The following is a 15,442-nucleotide window of genomic DNA, read 5'->3' as shown; positions in this document are numbered from 1 at the left end:
CTAGTTAGAGGGGACAAGAGGAATCGCTTGAATTCTTGAAAGAATTCATTGGGGAGGTCATCAAGGCCTAGAGATTTTCCCTTTGAGAGAAAGTCTATGGTTCACTTAATTCTATTTCCTTTAAGCCTTCTTCCAGTAGCTTTGCTATGTTTGCTGACATCTAGCTAATTCTGCCCTCGCAGCAGTTTTGACTGGGTGTGCCTATGAGGGTTGACTAAATATCTTTGAGAAGTAGTCAAAGGCAATCTCAAGGTTTTCCTCATGCGAGACAGCCTAAGAACCATCGTATTTTATGAGGAGTGGGACTTTGTCCCTCTCCTTCTTAAGCTTGAGTGACTTAAATTGTTCTTTCGTGGGATGATCAGTTTTTCCCACCCACCATCCACAAAAGTACAATTGAAGGGATTTAGCTTCAACTAGTTCTTCATGACGAAGCCGTCTTTTAGTTTCCAATAGTTTATCTTGTGCTTCGATATGTCCATCTTCCACTGCTTTTTCCAGCAAGATAACCTCTTAGTAGATTAGGTTTCTTTTGTCCCTTCTCTGTTTAGTAACTTGAAGTTTGGCCTCTCTAAGGAATCTCTAGGTGTCCTTAATTGCTGATTCCCATGCCTTAGCCAAGGTAAGTGGAAGTGTGAAGTTCCACCTCCATATGTCCTTCAAGGTTTTCTGGACGATGGAACAAGGACTGGTTTGCATGAAATCACCCCACTCTAATGGCATGATTGGCAGTGGACACATGGTAAGTTGGAATGGTTTATGGTCAGAGAGGGAAATGTTGTGCCAGGTCTTGGTCTTGGCATCAAAAAAGGTGGAGAGTAGTCCTATTGTGACGTGTAATCTATCAGGTCTGGCTTTCCTTAGGAGGGTGCCATGTTGATTATTCAACCATGTGAAGTGAGCCTTCGGGTTAGGCGTGATTAGGCTCTGGAACCCTTTGAGATTGAGCCAAGAGTCTGTCTCCTTACTTGAGATGATGTTTCCCTTAGCTTCAAAACAATCGCCTAATTTTTCTACAAAAGTGAAATCCCCTGCAAGGGTTATCGGGCAGTCTTGAAATTTGGTCAAGTCCCATATTCTAGGTTTATCTTTATTTGTTCCCCAAGCATATAGTGAGATTATTGCAAACTCCTCATTGTCCTTGATCCTAACACCGACCCAACAACTGCCTAGATCCATGAGCACTTATTAGATGTAAGGTTGTATTTTGGAGCAAACATCGATTATAGCTCCTCTTGCCCTCCCGTGTGATTGGTTGAGTACCATGTATATTCTTTATTAATGGAGTGGAGGTTTTTCTCCAATTGCTTACAAGCTATTTTGACTTCTTGGAGGCAAATGATGTCGGGATTAATGGCATTCTGAAATAACCAGTTTCAAATTACTAAAGCTCCGGACTTTTCTGAGAGTCCTTTGCAATTATATGAAATAATCTTTAAGTTATTCATTTTTTACATAATTTATTTGGTTTCTTACCTTGATCTTTGCTTGGGGTGTTCATAGGGCTACTTGGCCCCGTTCCTACCTCAGAATGCCTCTGTTTGCTGCTAATGTTGTTCGTCTCCATTAGAGTGGGGCCAATCTGCCCGTTATAGTCTTCTTTGTGATCTTCTATCCTTAAGTTATTAGGGGGAGTGAGCTCATGATGGCCCACATTATGGTTGGAGGAGGGGAGGCTCTCTTCCTCTTCCTCTTCTAGGTCCTCCCCTTCCTGCATGGTCTCACATTGTGGAGAGGGATTAATTTCTGAGACCTTTTCTGAACCATCAATAGAGTTGGCCGTTTCATTGAAAAATTGACGACCATCAACAAAATCCTTGTTATCTAATTCAACTGCATCTGACATAAGTGGGTGTGCTTTGCCTTTAGGTATGATCTGTGTTTCAGCGTCCTCCAAACTCATAAGAAATGGAGAGTATATATTACTAGAGGCTAAAATGGAGGCATGTTTTCCCTTACCCTTTGGTTTGGAATGTTTTGATTTCTTATTCTGAACCGATTGGTTTTTTCCTTATTTACACCAGCTTTCGGGACTTCTTTAGCCCCTGATTTTGAGTTACTACCGTCCTCCTCTTTAGCCCCATTCGAGGCAATCCTTGATGAAATGCCCTTGTTTGTGACATTTGAAACAAGAATTGGGGAGGTTCTTGTAAACAATTTCTTGCTTTCTTAGAACATCTCCTTTTCCGTTCTTGATTAGGATGAAGTTGCACAATTTTTTACTCTGGTCTACCTCGACTAGCACGTGGGGGTGCCATCTCGGGTTTATGTCTAAGTAAGGGCATTGCCCTAGGATTTTGCCTATGGAGGTGGCCATGGAGTGAAGGAAGGGGTAATAATAGTCAGGGAGGTTGGAGAACTCGACCCATACAGGTACTTTGCTTGGCTTGGGACAACTGAGCAGGTCAAAGGATTCATCCCATCTAAACAGGGTTAATGAGGAGCTTTTGAGCATCCATTGTCCAAAGGACATGACCTAGCATGCAACACATTGATATCGAGGGGCTGCAAATGATCTCTCATCTAAGCTCTAAGAAATCCTATTGGCGGATGCGGCCTATGACAAAGACCATACATCACTTTAGCTTGATATTCTTTTATCTAATGAAAGACACCCTCATCTAGGATCTGTACTGATAACGTACCTTCTTGGTATGCTTCTTCATTGGAATCAATTGGGGATCGAACGGGGGGGGGGGGGGGGGTGTCAGCATCCGGCACAGTGGAAGAAGGTCTAGATCTTTTTGAAGTCTGCATGCCAGGGCTTCCCATAGCTCCTTTCCTGAGCATTTCATGTTGATACTTGGCGAAGCCTTTAAGGACTTCTTGCCTGAGTGGGGATGGTTGTGGGCCAGGGACGCGGGTGTGAAGCTTTTCCCTTTCTTGGTATGCTGGAATGATTGATGTTGCAATAGAGAGGGGTGGGGTCTTTGATTGTATGTGCTACCATATACCTCCACCATGGTTCCTCCAGATCTAGGATCCTTGATAGGGAATCCACCTTGGTAATTAGTAGACGAGGAGTGGGATGCCATTGTCCTGTCCATTATGGACGAAGAGGATGCCGCAAACATGTTGAATGGAAGTGGGGTGGGGGAGGGAGCACAGTCAAGATGGTGGGGGGGGGGGGGGGATGTTAGATTCATGATGGAGAGGAGAAACCCCACCATGGTCTCTGTCGTCCCAGCCCTCAATTGAGGGGGGTGAGGGGGCAACCCTTGCGGGATGACTAGACTATTGGCATGTGCAACTATTGTGGCATGTTGGCTATCCTCAAGGATGGAGGTCTTGTCCATCGAGAATGTGGTGGAAGAGAGTCTCGAGGCCTCCACATGTACATCCGTATGTGGTAACGATACCATTGGCACCAAAACTGCCCCAAACGGTTAGTTTGGCACCAAGCAATCCGCTTTTCGCGGGTGGCGCTCCACTTCACTCCAACGCGCTATACTTTCAAAAGGCTTTCAAAAGATTTTTATTGAAGTGTTTTTTTCGGCATCTTCTTTTTTAGTACAAGTTTTTTTAAAAAATTCACAAAGAACTAAAGGTAACAAATTCTGCTGATGGATATAGAAGGAGCATGAGGTGTCGCATGAACTAAATGTAACAAATTCTGCTGACAGATATAGGAGCATGAGGTGTCGCATTAATGAAATGTACATTGCAAAATATAAAACCAAAACCCAAAAAGTTTCTTAGTTAAAATTTGAGATGCAATGGCTTTGACATTCACTATAGTTTTGGTTAAGGATTAGCTTAGAACTTTGTGAAGTATAACAATAACACAAAAAACACATGAACACGCTATTCAAGTAGCATGTTGAAAGATGATGATTACACACTTGGCATGTAGCAGAGGGAGTGATAGGAGGATTGATACATGTAGTGGATCTTTAATAGGCATTAAGTGCCATTAAGGCATTAACTACACATGCCCCTTGGGGGGGTCCACCACATGGAAATTCTCCCACCATGCAACCTTCCTCCTCCAAGAAGCATCGCGAGGGGTTGGAATAGGATGGTGTACTAGCTAGAGTGAGCATGAATGGAGAAGCTACGAAGGTAAATTCCCAAGCAGCTCTCATCAGTCTTGTCAGGGATAGAGTGGATATGGAAGCAATTGAGGAGGTTAGACGGGAGATCAAAGTCACCTTTGACATGCGAAAGGAATAGACCCATGAACATCATAAAGTCATGTGAGCACCAATCCCCTTCTCCCTTTGATGAATCAAACATAGATATGTTGATTTCAATACTATTGGCCTTTTTTCTTCTTCATGGGGTGCATTTAGTTTGAAGATGAGTTTGGACAAACCCCCTAGTAGATTTGCTTTTTGGTCAAGGACTTCTTCTTTGCCCTTGTGGGATCCTAGCAAGAGCGAGATTGGATTCTAGGCTCTGTAGTCAGATACAAAGGGAACTTCATCCATGACTTTCCCTAGTCTCCATGCTTCTCCCCTATAAGTACTCTAGCACATGAGTGCCCTGTTGTTTGGGTCTCCTTTCCAGGCCTCTTCAATTGGTTCAACAATGACATCCCTATCCTAGAAGAAGCCCTGGATTGGGTCCTCTACATTAGTGCTCTCACATGAAATCTTGTGATCTGCGAAGTGCACATGCATCCTCCGTGACCGCCACAAGGGGATCCCTGAGTTCTAGGAGCTTTTTGACCCACATGAGATCAAAATCATGTCAAAGTCAAATCTCCATTTTCCCTGATGCATTGCTATCTCTATCACAAGACCAAGCATTACATGAAGGAGCGCCCTTAGAAGGCCATGGATTTAGATCAAGGTGATAAGAAATCTAATGCAAACAAGAAGGAGAATAAGCTCAACCCCACCCCTTAGAAACAAGAGAATACCGAAAAATTGCATGGGCCAAAAACTAACAAGCCCAAAATCCCTGTAGCAGTCAGATTACACGAACATCAATGAAAAAGGGCAAGAGTAAGCCATCAATCAAGCACCTTGCCCATGAACCTCTAGTCGACGCAATATTTACGGTACTGTTGATGATGATGAGATCATGGATGATGGAGCCAAACTCTTCTATGATAACTCTTGCTAAGTTTTCTCTTTTTTCTTGGAATGTGAGAGGCATCCACTCCCATGGCAGGAAACTGGCTTGCATGGCCATCATAAGGAGAAGGAAGCCTAATGTCTTGACTCTCCAAGAAATCAAGCTTGATGAAGGTGATTGGCTAGTATACATATGCCCAAAATATACCTGCTTCATGCTAGCATGTATGAGAGGTAGAGGGGGCACACTTATGCTAATCAAGGATAAATGGAAGCCAAAGACTAGATTCAAAGATGAAGATGGTGCTTTCCTAGCTCGCTCATTCAATGTGTGGCATGAACTAGTCACTATAGTCTCCATCTATGCCCTTAATTTAGTTGTGCTTAGAGTAAAGAAATGTTGGCCCAAGCACCATCTTTGGGGATTTTAACATGATCCGAGTAGAAAGTGATAGGTCCCATGGTGGTAGATCCATGCTAGAAGAGGAAAGGGTAGTGTGGGACTCCCTTTGCATCGCCTCTACAGGCTTATGGATACCCTCCACATCTCAATGCAATTGAGTAGTGGAGTATTCACCTGACACAACCATCAAAAGAATAGCGCTTGGAGAGCTGACCATCTAGATTGAGCATACCTTAATTAGGATGCATAGTGGATTTCCACCCTTCCCAAAGTCCAACCTATCTCTGAGGTATGTGATTCTGATCATTCCCCCTAGAAGTGATCATCCAAATCATTGCAATTAGCAACAATTTAGGTAGCCCACTACCATTCAAGCTTAATACCTCATTTCTAGGGGAAAAACAATGCCTCACAATAAGATCAAGTCATTGTGGTCCAAAGTCAATGAACAATATGATAACCCCTTCACTCACATCAATGAATGCTTTAGTGCCTAGGTAGATGTCTGCAAAGAGCATGGAAGAGGTAGAGCCAAGGCTAGACTAAGCAAAAGGTCAATGCCCACCAGTGTCACGAGTCTCTGCTGGCCGTGTTGACCCTACAACCAAACAACCCCATCCTGATGTGGCTCCAACAAGGCACTAAGACCTTCATCAAATCTGAGGGTAAGCATACACCTTAGGGTATGAAAATCCATCTTAGAGCCAATTTTGACATTGAAGGTGAATCCAACCATGTTGCCTTTTTTCAAGCATTCAAAGTCAAGAGGATGAAGGAAATTATAATGGAGATTCAGGATACAGAGGGTGTCACGCACAGGATGATTTTTCAATTTCTCGGTCCTTCACTTCACACCTATTGGCTATAGTAGCCCCCCCACCCCCCATGATACCCAGATGGCTATGGTGAAGACTTGGTGAGGCTCTCATCTCCATGCATGTACAAAGTCGATGTGACCACTGCCTCACTCATAGCCCACTTGTTCTCAATTGATGAGCTTGAGTTTGTAGTCAACAAGATGAAAATGGGTAAATCTCCAAGCCTAAATGGCCTCTCGATGGAATTCTATTAGCACATATGGAAAACTTGCAAGTAGGATGCCAACTGATTTAGACAAATTGGTACTCTCCTAGCAGTTATCAATCATGAGATAATTAAAGTATCCCCAAGTCACATGACAAAGCCACCATTATTCAATGGTGGTCCCTCACAATTCTCAACACATCTTATAATATTGTAGCAAAAGCACTAGCTCTCACAATTAAATTTCTGCTCCTTAGAATACTACACCATGATTAATACAGCTTCTACCACAACTGGCATATTCACTATGCTATCCTCAACCTCATCCTATAAATGGATCATGCCTTGGTGAGTGACTAGAAATTTGTGCTCATCAACATGGATATGGACAAGGCATATCACTGGGCGAGATGGGACTTCATCCTAACTACCCTCGAATGGATGGTGATCTTCTACAAAATGATCATTGACTTGTTTTCAAATGCCTCGATGGCTATCATTATTAATGGTAAGATGTCAAATAAATCCTCTCTAAAGAGGTCCATATGTTATGGCTGCCCCATTTCCCCCATTATCTTTGTGGTTATTACTAACCCACTTTTGATAATGATAGAATATAAGATACAAGCATGTCTTCTCAAAGGGCTTCCCCTCCCTAATGGGAAGCAGTTCTACTATCAACTATTGGCAAATGAAAACTTCAACATCCTTGAAGCTTCAAAGCCTAACACTCTCAACCCCCCAAGAATGGCACATTGACTACAAGTATAAGATCATAAGACCTTGGTAGATCTTTTGATACCTTGGCTTCCCACTTGGGATAGCCCTCATGGAGAGGTAGAAGTCTAAGTAGCTCAAAGCTAAGGTGGAGGGAAAAATCATGTTGTATGTCCACCTCCCTATGCGACTTTATGGTAGGATCATTATTGTTAATTCAATAATTAACCTAGTTGCTTGCTTTGTGGCAACTTCTTTCTCCTTCTTTGGATTTGCTCGAGAAACTAGCCAATAAATTTGTATGGTGGTTTGCAAATTTTGAAAACTAGCACTCAATCTCTTGGGACTTCCTTTATGAGACTAAGAACAATGGCGGGCTTGGGCTCGAGTCTCTCTTGTCCAAGGCAACTAGGCTACTCTTCAAGTTCGTAGTCAAGCTTGACTTGGATCTTCCATGGGTACACCTAATAACATATTATATGTAGGGTGCTCTACTAGCCAAAGGTAAGTGGAGGGAGCTGGAGTGGACGGATGCCCTTGTCGTGGACATGGAGTTCAAAATCAAGCAATCACCCACAACTAACTCCATCTTGAAATCATAGAAGAAGTTCATCAAGGTCATGAAGTGGAGTGTAAATTCTAGTAGATGTGGGGGCCCCTCTCTGAATTAACATATGTGGCTCTCCCCATATGGGGACAACAATGGCAAAGTGCCGACCACTTTGTACACTAAGATTTTCCAAGCCTTGGATCCTAAAGGAATTCAGAGATGAAAATATATTTGTCTAGCTGCTATGGGGGAGCTCATGGATGAGGATGAGATCAAGGGAAGATTCACTCTTAACAAAGTTGAGCTCCCTAGTTTTAAGTAGCCCCTATCAAATAGAAAAGAGGATTAGCCTATGGCCCATACTTCCATCAAGGCTCCCATTGGGAGAGTCCTCCACATGGCCAATGATGTCCCCCTCCATGTAGCAAAAAAAGGCCTGGCTTTGAAGCCAAGAGGAGTGACAGATTCACAAAGCTATAGGAGGCCTAGAAGGCTACCATCCTTAAGGACCACTAGAAGGCATGGAGGTCATGAATTTGCAAGCTATGGACTAGCATTATGTCCAATAAGCTCAATACAATGCTTTGGAGAATTCGCTCTAAGAAGCTAAGCACCAAGGAGAGGTTGGCTAAGTTTGCCAAAATGTCCCTCTGGTGCCCTATGTCCTATAAAGTTAAGGAATCTATACCTCATCCCCTATGGCATTGCCTTGCAACCCAAGCATCGTGATGGAGGATGAAAACATGGCTACAAAAGGTAGATCTCAATCCCAACATCAAAATAAAGACATCACTTTTTGGTGATAAGGGCAAGCTTGATGAAGAATCTCTAAAAATTGGGAATGCCATTAGAGCCTTGTGCCTTAGAGCTATTTGGAAGAATAGGAATGAGGTAGTGATGGCCAAGGAGAAGAGAATTCTACTTGACTGTTTGATGGTCAATGTAACTAGAGAACTCCTAGCTTATCTTATGAATATTAGGAAGAAGGCTCATATATTTAAAATTGGATACAAACTTCTAAAGAGGATTGTTGTATAACCTAGATTTTGGGTAGTGGCCATTAGGCTCTTCTTTTGGTCGAGGAACCTCTAAAGTGCATTGTATATACTTATTTGATAGAAATATCACTTTCTTCACATTAAAGAAAAAGGTAGCATGTTGAAGAGCTGGCACAAGTCTCTGCATTGTTTTGTAATTATAAGAGAAGGTGCCGCCCCCTATCTTTTGAGAAGATATGCACTTTCCTTTGCAAACTAGACTAATTCTAAGTACACATTCTCTCTCTCTCTCTCTCTCTCTCTCTCTCTCTCTCTCTCTCTCTCTCTCTTTGTGGATAGTTATTGGCTATAATATGCATGTGTGTACTATGATATTAACTACTAACTATACATAATCTCTAACTAATTACACAATTTACTACAACACTAGCTAGAAATACTATTTATTAACCCACGCCATACTAAAAATATATTAATTAATACTAGTAAATTACCAATTAACTAATTTTAAATAATTATTAATCCATAAATAAGCCCCCTAATAACTAATTAGTATCAATTAATAAATACTTAATAATATCTAATTACTAATTAATCCATACATAAGCCTCCTAATAATAACTTATTACTAATTAATTAGTTTTAACAAATTATTAAGTAACCCATATCTTACTAATAATTAATTAGCTAATGTAACTAATTAAGCCACACCTTACTAATTAATTAGTTTTAACTATTTTCTAATGATTAAATAAATCACTTCTAACTAATTACTAATTAATTAGTTTTAACTAATTATTACTTATTGATTAACCCATGCCTTACTAATAGCTTATAAGCCTTGCTAAGCCCCCCTAGCAACTAGCTTTAGCTAATAAATACTAACGCTCTTCAACCCCCAACTCACAATCCCTTGCCACAAGACCTAGGGCCCCCCACCAATCCCCTCATGCAATGTCACAATCTCTAGGGTTCCCCACCACAAAATTGTCTTGTGTTCGCAGAAAAGGAAAGCTAATATCTCATGTAGAGACTATATCCCTAACAAAATAATAATGAACCTCAATGTGCTTATATGAACATTGAACATAATGTTACATATAATTGTCAATATGCTCTAACTTTCAGCGAAGGTGGTGCTGTTAGCGAACACCCAAATTAACCAAAAGATATTTGAGCCAAACCTACTCAACTCTAGCTGTGAAAGCTACCTTATACTCTCTCAAGTAGAAGTCACCATGGTGGAGTGCTTCTTCCTACATCATGCTATGCATGAGTTGCCAAGCATGAAGAAAAACCCAATTGTGGATACCTAAGCATCATAAGAGCCAGTCCAACAAGAATCCAAAAATGCATGTGAAGTTGGTGATAATGATCCCCCCTTGGGACAAAACAACCCAAGGTTCTGAGTACAACTCAAATAACGAAAGATACAAGTCACTACATGCGAATGCTTAGCGCTTCAGTTATGCACAAACGTGGCCATCTATGAGATTGCAAGTTGAATGTTAGGCCTCATAATGCATACATGAATCAAGCATCCAAGAGGCAACTAATAAAGAATGATATCGAAGTAGCTCTAGCATCATGAAAGTGCAATTTCGAACCCATCTCCATAGAAGTAGCCATAGGCTTGGAATCCTCAAGATCAAATCTCTACAATAATATCTCAACATACTTTCTTTATAAAGCAATAACCCATCACACCACTTGAACTAAATGCCCAATTAATGATGTAATAGGCCCAAATTTGATAATATGTCACAAGTTGAATTCAACTCAACCTATTCAACAATATATGTCTTATTAGGATTAGTGATGAGTAGCGTATCATAAATATAAACCATAATGATTAGAGGCACATTAGTCTCATGTTTGAGATAGAAGGTGCTCTTAGCTGGACTATTCTAGAAACTGCATGCAATCAAGAATGTATATATTTTCTCATAACAAGCTTGAGGTATTTTCTTTAGACCTTACATTGCCTTCTTCAAGTTGCACACATTGTTTTCTTGCCCCTTCTTAACAAAAGAGCAAGGTTGAAAGACATTTTCATGCAAATCACAATTTAGAAATACAAGTTTAATGTTCAACTAATGAGCATTCCAACTATCGTGAGGTGCTAATGCACAATTGCTAGCAACGAATTGGTGTCATATGTCGAGTGGAAGGAAATGATTGATCATCATTACTCTTCTACTACTGAGAGCATAACCCTTCGCCACAAGTCTAGCCTTTTATGGATCAATGCTCCCATTTAGCTCACATGTCAACTTGTAAATCTATAATACTAATGGCCTTTTTTCCAAGAGGCAAGTCACATAAGAACCTAAGTGCCATTTCTGACAAAAGCATCATACACAAATGGCATAACATCCATCCAATTTTGTAAATTTTATGCCACTTCAAATGGAACACGTTCATCCTCGTCATCATAGATACAAAAAATAACTAGTGTATATAATAATCTAATATATAAGAGGCAATAGCATCTATTTTACTATCACATATGTTTTCACAAGCCATTTTGACATAGTCATGGAATACTAAACTTGAGATGTCTAGCTATTGGACTGTCATATGCTTCCCATAGGATCTTCTTTTTAATATCCTAGCTGCTGGGTACACAACCTATGTTGCTCGTACAAAAGCTCACCTTCAATGGGGCAATGTTTGTACTTGATATTCTCTTTTGGATTTTTTTCCTTTGCTTGTTCCAATGTTCTTATTTCGAGATAGATAGGGTCATTAGAGATTTTATAGCTATTACCTCTTGTAATATTTCCACACAATAAAAGTTAGTTGGTTAGTTCAAAAGTTAGTTAAGTTAGTAATATTACTAACTAAAGACTAACTAAGGTAAAAACTAACTAACATTAATTATTAATAATTTTTATTTAATTTAAAATATTTTATTTAGAAAAATCAAGAGTCGTAAATTCGATATTTTTTTTCGAATTGGCAAGGACCGTGGCCATCCTTCACGTAAATTACAACGCGAACGAAACTTATGAGTTATATTAATCACTAGGATAATGTGTATAGTTTGGATGGTCTAAAAATATTAGACCTTTGGGCAAGACTAGAATATTTTAGATATTTTAGAGATTATCTTAAATTTTTTTTTAAAAAAAAAAGAGATATGGAGATTTCTAGAACTAGATGTCATTTAAAAGAAAAAAACAAGTGATGTGTTAGTTAGTTTGAAGATTTTATAAAAAGAAAAATAAAGAAAAGTGACTGGCAAAATTGCGCGCGCCGCGATCGCAGTTTACAGGCAGTAGACAGCACTTCGAACAGAGAAAAGAAGAAAGAGTGAACTGAGAGCTTTCTAATCAAGTGTCTTGGGGTTTTACCCCCCTTTCGGAGCCAATGGAACCATCAGATTTATGATCTGAGCATCAGATCACTGATCTTTCCAAGATCCCCCTCCACAAAGAGCTCCACTTCTCAACCACAAGCCCTCTTCCCCAATTCACTATAAATACGAGGCATGGGAGAGGCATAAGGGACATAAGGAGACCCCGAGAGGCTGCGAGAGAGAAGAAGAGAGAAGGAAGAATACTCCTTCAAGAGGCTGCGAGAAGCTAGAGAGAGAGAGAGAGAGAGAGAGAGAGAGAGAGAGAGAGAGAGAGAGAGAGAGAGAGAGAGAGAGGGGGAAGAGAGCTAGCTCAAATCCCTTGTCTCGATCTTTAACTAAGCCATATTCTCTACCCTCTCTCATCTAAAATCTATCCCACCTTCCCTATCTCTCAAACTCCTCGTGGACGATGGCTCCAAAGCGACGAAGTGGAAAAACCATGGAAATCAATGCAACCGGTCAAGCAACGGGTATTGCCAATGATACGGGAGTGCCCGAGGTTGCGGGAATTGCCACCACAATTGGAACATCGGGTGTGGCTAATGCGAGCGCGAGTAAAGATGAAGTTCCTAATGTCATCATACCGCCAAACCAGGTTATTCATTACTAGATTATCAATTTTACAATATAAGATAAATTACATAGGATATTAGCTTTCATATTCTTCGCTTACACATTAAACTGATAACTCATCTAGAAGGACATATTAGTTCAAGCATAAAACGATTAATCACTATGATTTCTAGCTAGAATAGTTGGGATACTAAGGCATAGAATCAAGACAGAATTAATTGTCAAAGGTTATTGTACATATGTCTTTATGCGTATTCAATAGAGTTATGATCAAAATACGACAAGGTTAAGAACTGATTAGTGAAGGTTATAGAAACTGGTTATCTATTTAGGAATCCTAAAGATCATCTTGTTGAGTTTATTGACACAATATATTTCCTTAAGGGATTTTGCTTATGTTAGATAAGTGAATCCAAATGGAAAACTCATGCCTTGCTTAACGTGTTTTAAGAGGTGTACTCAACACTTCTTTATGGGGAGAAGAATCCTCATTAGAATGAAAGGTTGCCTTAGGATAAGGTCTACCTTGGCTATGTGAAACTGTGATTTACATGTTGGGATGATTGTCATTGCACTATTTGATACATATTTGAAAGGACTGTTTGTGTTTGCTAGAATCTAGATTTTGATTGAAATTATTGCCAACAGAATAAAAGGAAGGATCGCGCTAGGCTACCCCCAAGCTAGCGGCGAGACCCTACTCCAAGGGGGTCATGATTATCGCTACGAGAGGCTTGGACCGGCTCCGTAGGCGAAAGGTCTGTCAGTAGGGATAGTCTCGGGCAGTAGGAATTGTAGGTGCCAGAGGGGGCTCTGGCTGTAAATCCTGCATTGTTCCAAGAATCTGACGAGCCCCTTCGTGACCCAGGATGGGATCCTGGAACCCTAAATACTAGTTATGAGGGTGGAATCTTGGTGGACAGAATGTCCTTATGGAATTCTGTGTATCTCTCCGCTGGGTCGGAATGATGAAAATTGTAATAAGACTTCCAATACAATAAAGAAGTTTGCTTTACTGTTCGAATTGTATGCGTGTTAGTGAGATAAATTATGTGAAGGAACGTGTGACTAAATGGATTAATTAAGGAAGCTGGTTGTATATGTTCCAATAAATGTGTTGTAGGTAATTAAAAACTAAAGATGACCCATCATCAGAGGAAAGCGGGTGGGCGTAACCCCCGACGGGTCCGTCCAATGGTAGGGTGGTCCCGGTTAGCTGGGAGCTTTTCTACATCGAATATAGAAATAGGAAGACGATAAATTGACCAAGTAGTCATTAGGTAGAACCGACTTGCATTGTTTTAGGGGACCGGAATGGGATTTTGCCTTATGGGCAGGAGGGTTGACGTACCACACTCCCCTCCGTCTCCCATTCTCTTTGAACCAAGTGCAATGGCAAGTCCGCTTCAGATTGAGTAATCCTCTAAAAAGTGGAACTCGAAATTACTGACGCTAGCTGGCTGCTAGGAGACCCATCCGATTTTAGGAACCCAAGTCTTCAGGTCGATCCTAGTGGGTTCGGCCAGAACTCTCCCATTGCGAAGTAGACTCGGTAGGGCCTAAGTGACAATCCCGTGATGTTCCAAGGGAGCAGCGGGCGGCATCATTTATGGAAAAACCTACTGATGGACTACTAAAAGGTGTGCCGTGGATTGGGACTAGCGGACACCTCACAGTTGGTATCAGAGCGCACGTTAGTATAGATTACGATGTAAGCTTAAGAAAAATATTATTTTTTTTCTAAGCATAGCCTAGGACATGTTTTCTTCCTTTAATTAACGTATGTTTTTTGAATTATGGCAGAGTAATGAATCTTGGAAGCGATTCTTGATCTTTCAAGTAATGTTTATGTCAGCTATGCATTCCTTAGTTTTTCCTGGAGAATTCAGATGATGCGAGTACTAGATCAGTTGTACAACCCGTCGCCTCTATATCGTGAAAGACGGTGGATGATTAGTGGAGGATATTGCTATATTGATGCAAGCCGTCTAGCTTATCTTCAAAATAATCTGAAAAGGGTAAAATGGATGGAAGATCTTAAAGTTGTTAAGATCTATCTATTTCATGAGGCCACTGTAAACTCAACCCTGTATACTAGAGGCAAGAAGATCAAACTAAACCAATATATCTATGGGGAAGTTACGAAGATCCTTCCGGCTGACAGAATAAAAGTCATAGGTCGCTCTAGCCGTCGCAACTACAAAAAAGAGGGATTTCCTGAACTCCCTCAAAAATATAGATTCCTAGATATTCACTCTCCGAATCCAAGTTACTTCATAAAGGATGTATCAGAGTGTCATACGTAGATTGTAGTAGGGAATCCTTTCCTGAGAGAAAATAAGATGAGCCTGCGAGCCATCTGAATAATGTATTTCCTTCCATCTGATTACCTTGTATATCCGTTGTAATAAAAGATTGATTGACACTTCATCAATCAAAGAAATAATGCAATCCTATTTTTATTATTTTTGTCTTGAAACCTCTGAAATTGCAATTTAATTTTATGGGAAGAAAGTTGATTTGAGAGTTGTTTCAGTAAACTAAGCGAGAGATATTTTGAAGTACTGAACTCTATTATTGACGCTACATAGAGTTGTAAAATTTAACTTACGAATTTCTAAAAATTTCCCAGAATCTTGCACCCACAATAATTCCCAACGAAGCTCAAGAGAAAAGGAATTTATTGAAGCAAGTCAAACCTCCAGAGTTTAATGGGAAAGGCGAAAATGTGGAAGCTGATGCAGAAATTTGGATCGAATCGATGGAAGATTATTTTACTGCTGCTGGAACTATCCC

The sequence above is a fragment of the Lygodium microphyllum genome, chromosome 20 (assembly GCF_053477565.2).
Source record: "Lygodium microphyllum isolate KBCC chromosome 20, Lygodium_microphyllum_v1.1.10, whole genome shotgun sequence".
Lineage (NCBI taxonomy): Eukaryota > Viridiplantae > Streptophyta > Polypodiopsida > Schizaeales > Lygodiaceae > Lygodium > Lygodium microphyllum.
Note: the sequence above shows the minus strand (reverse complement) of the source record.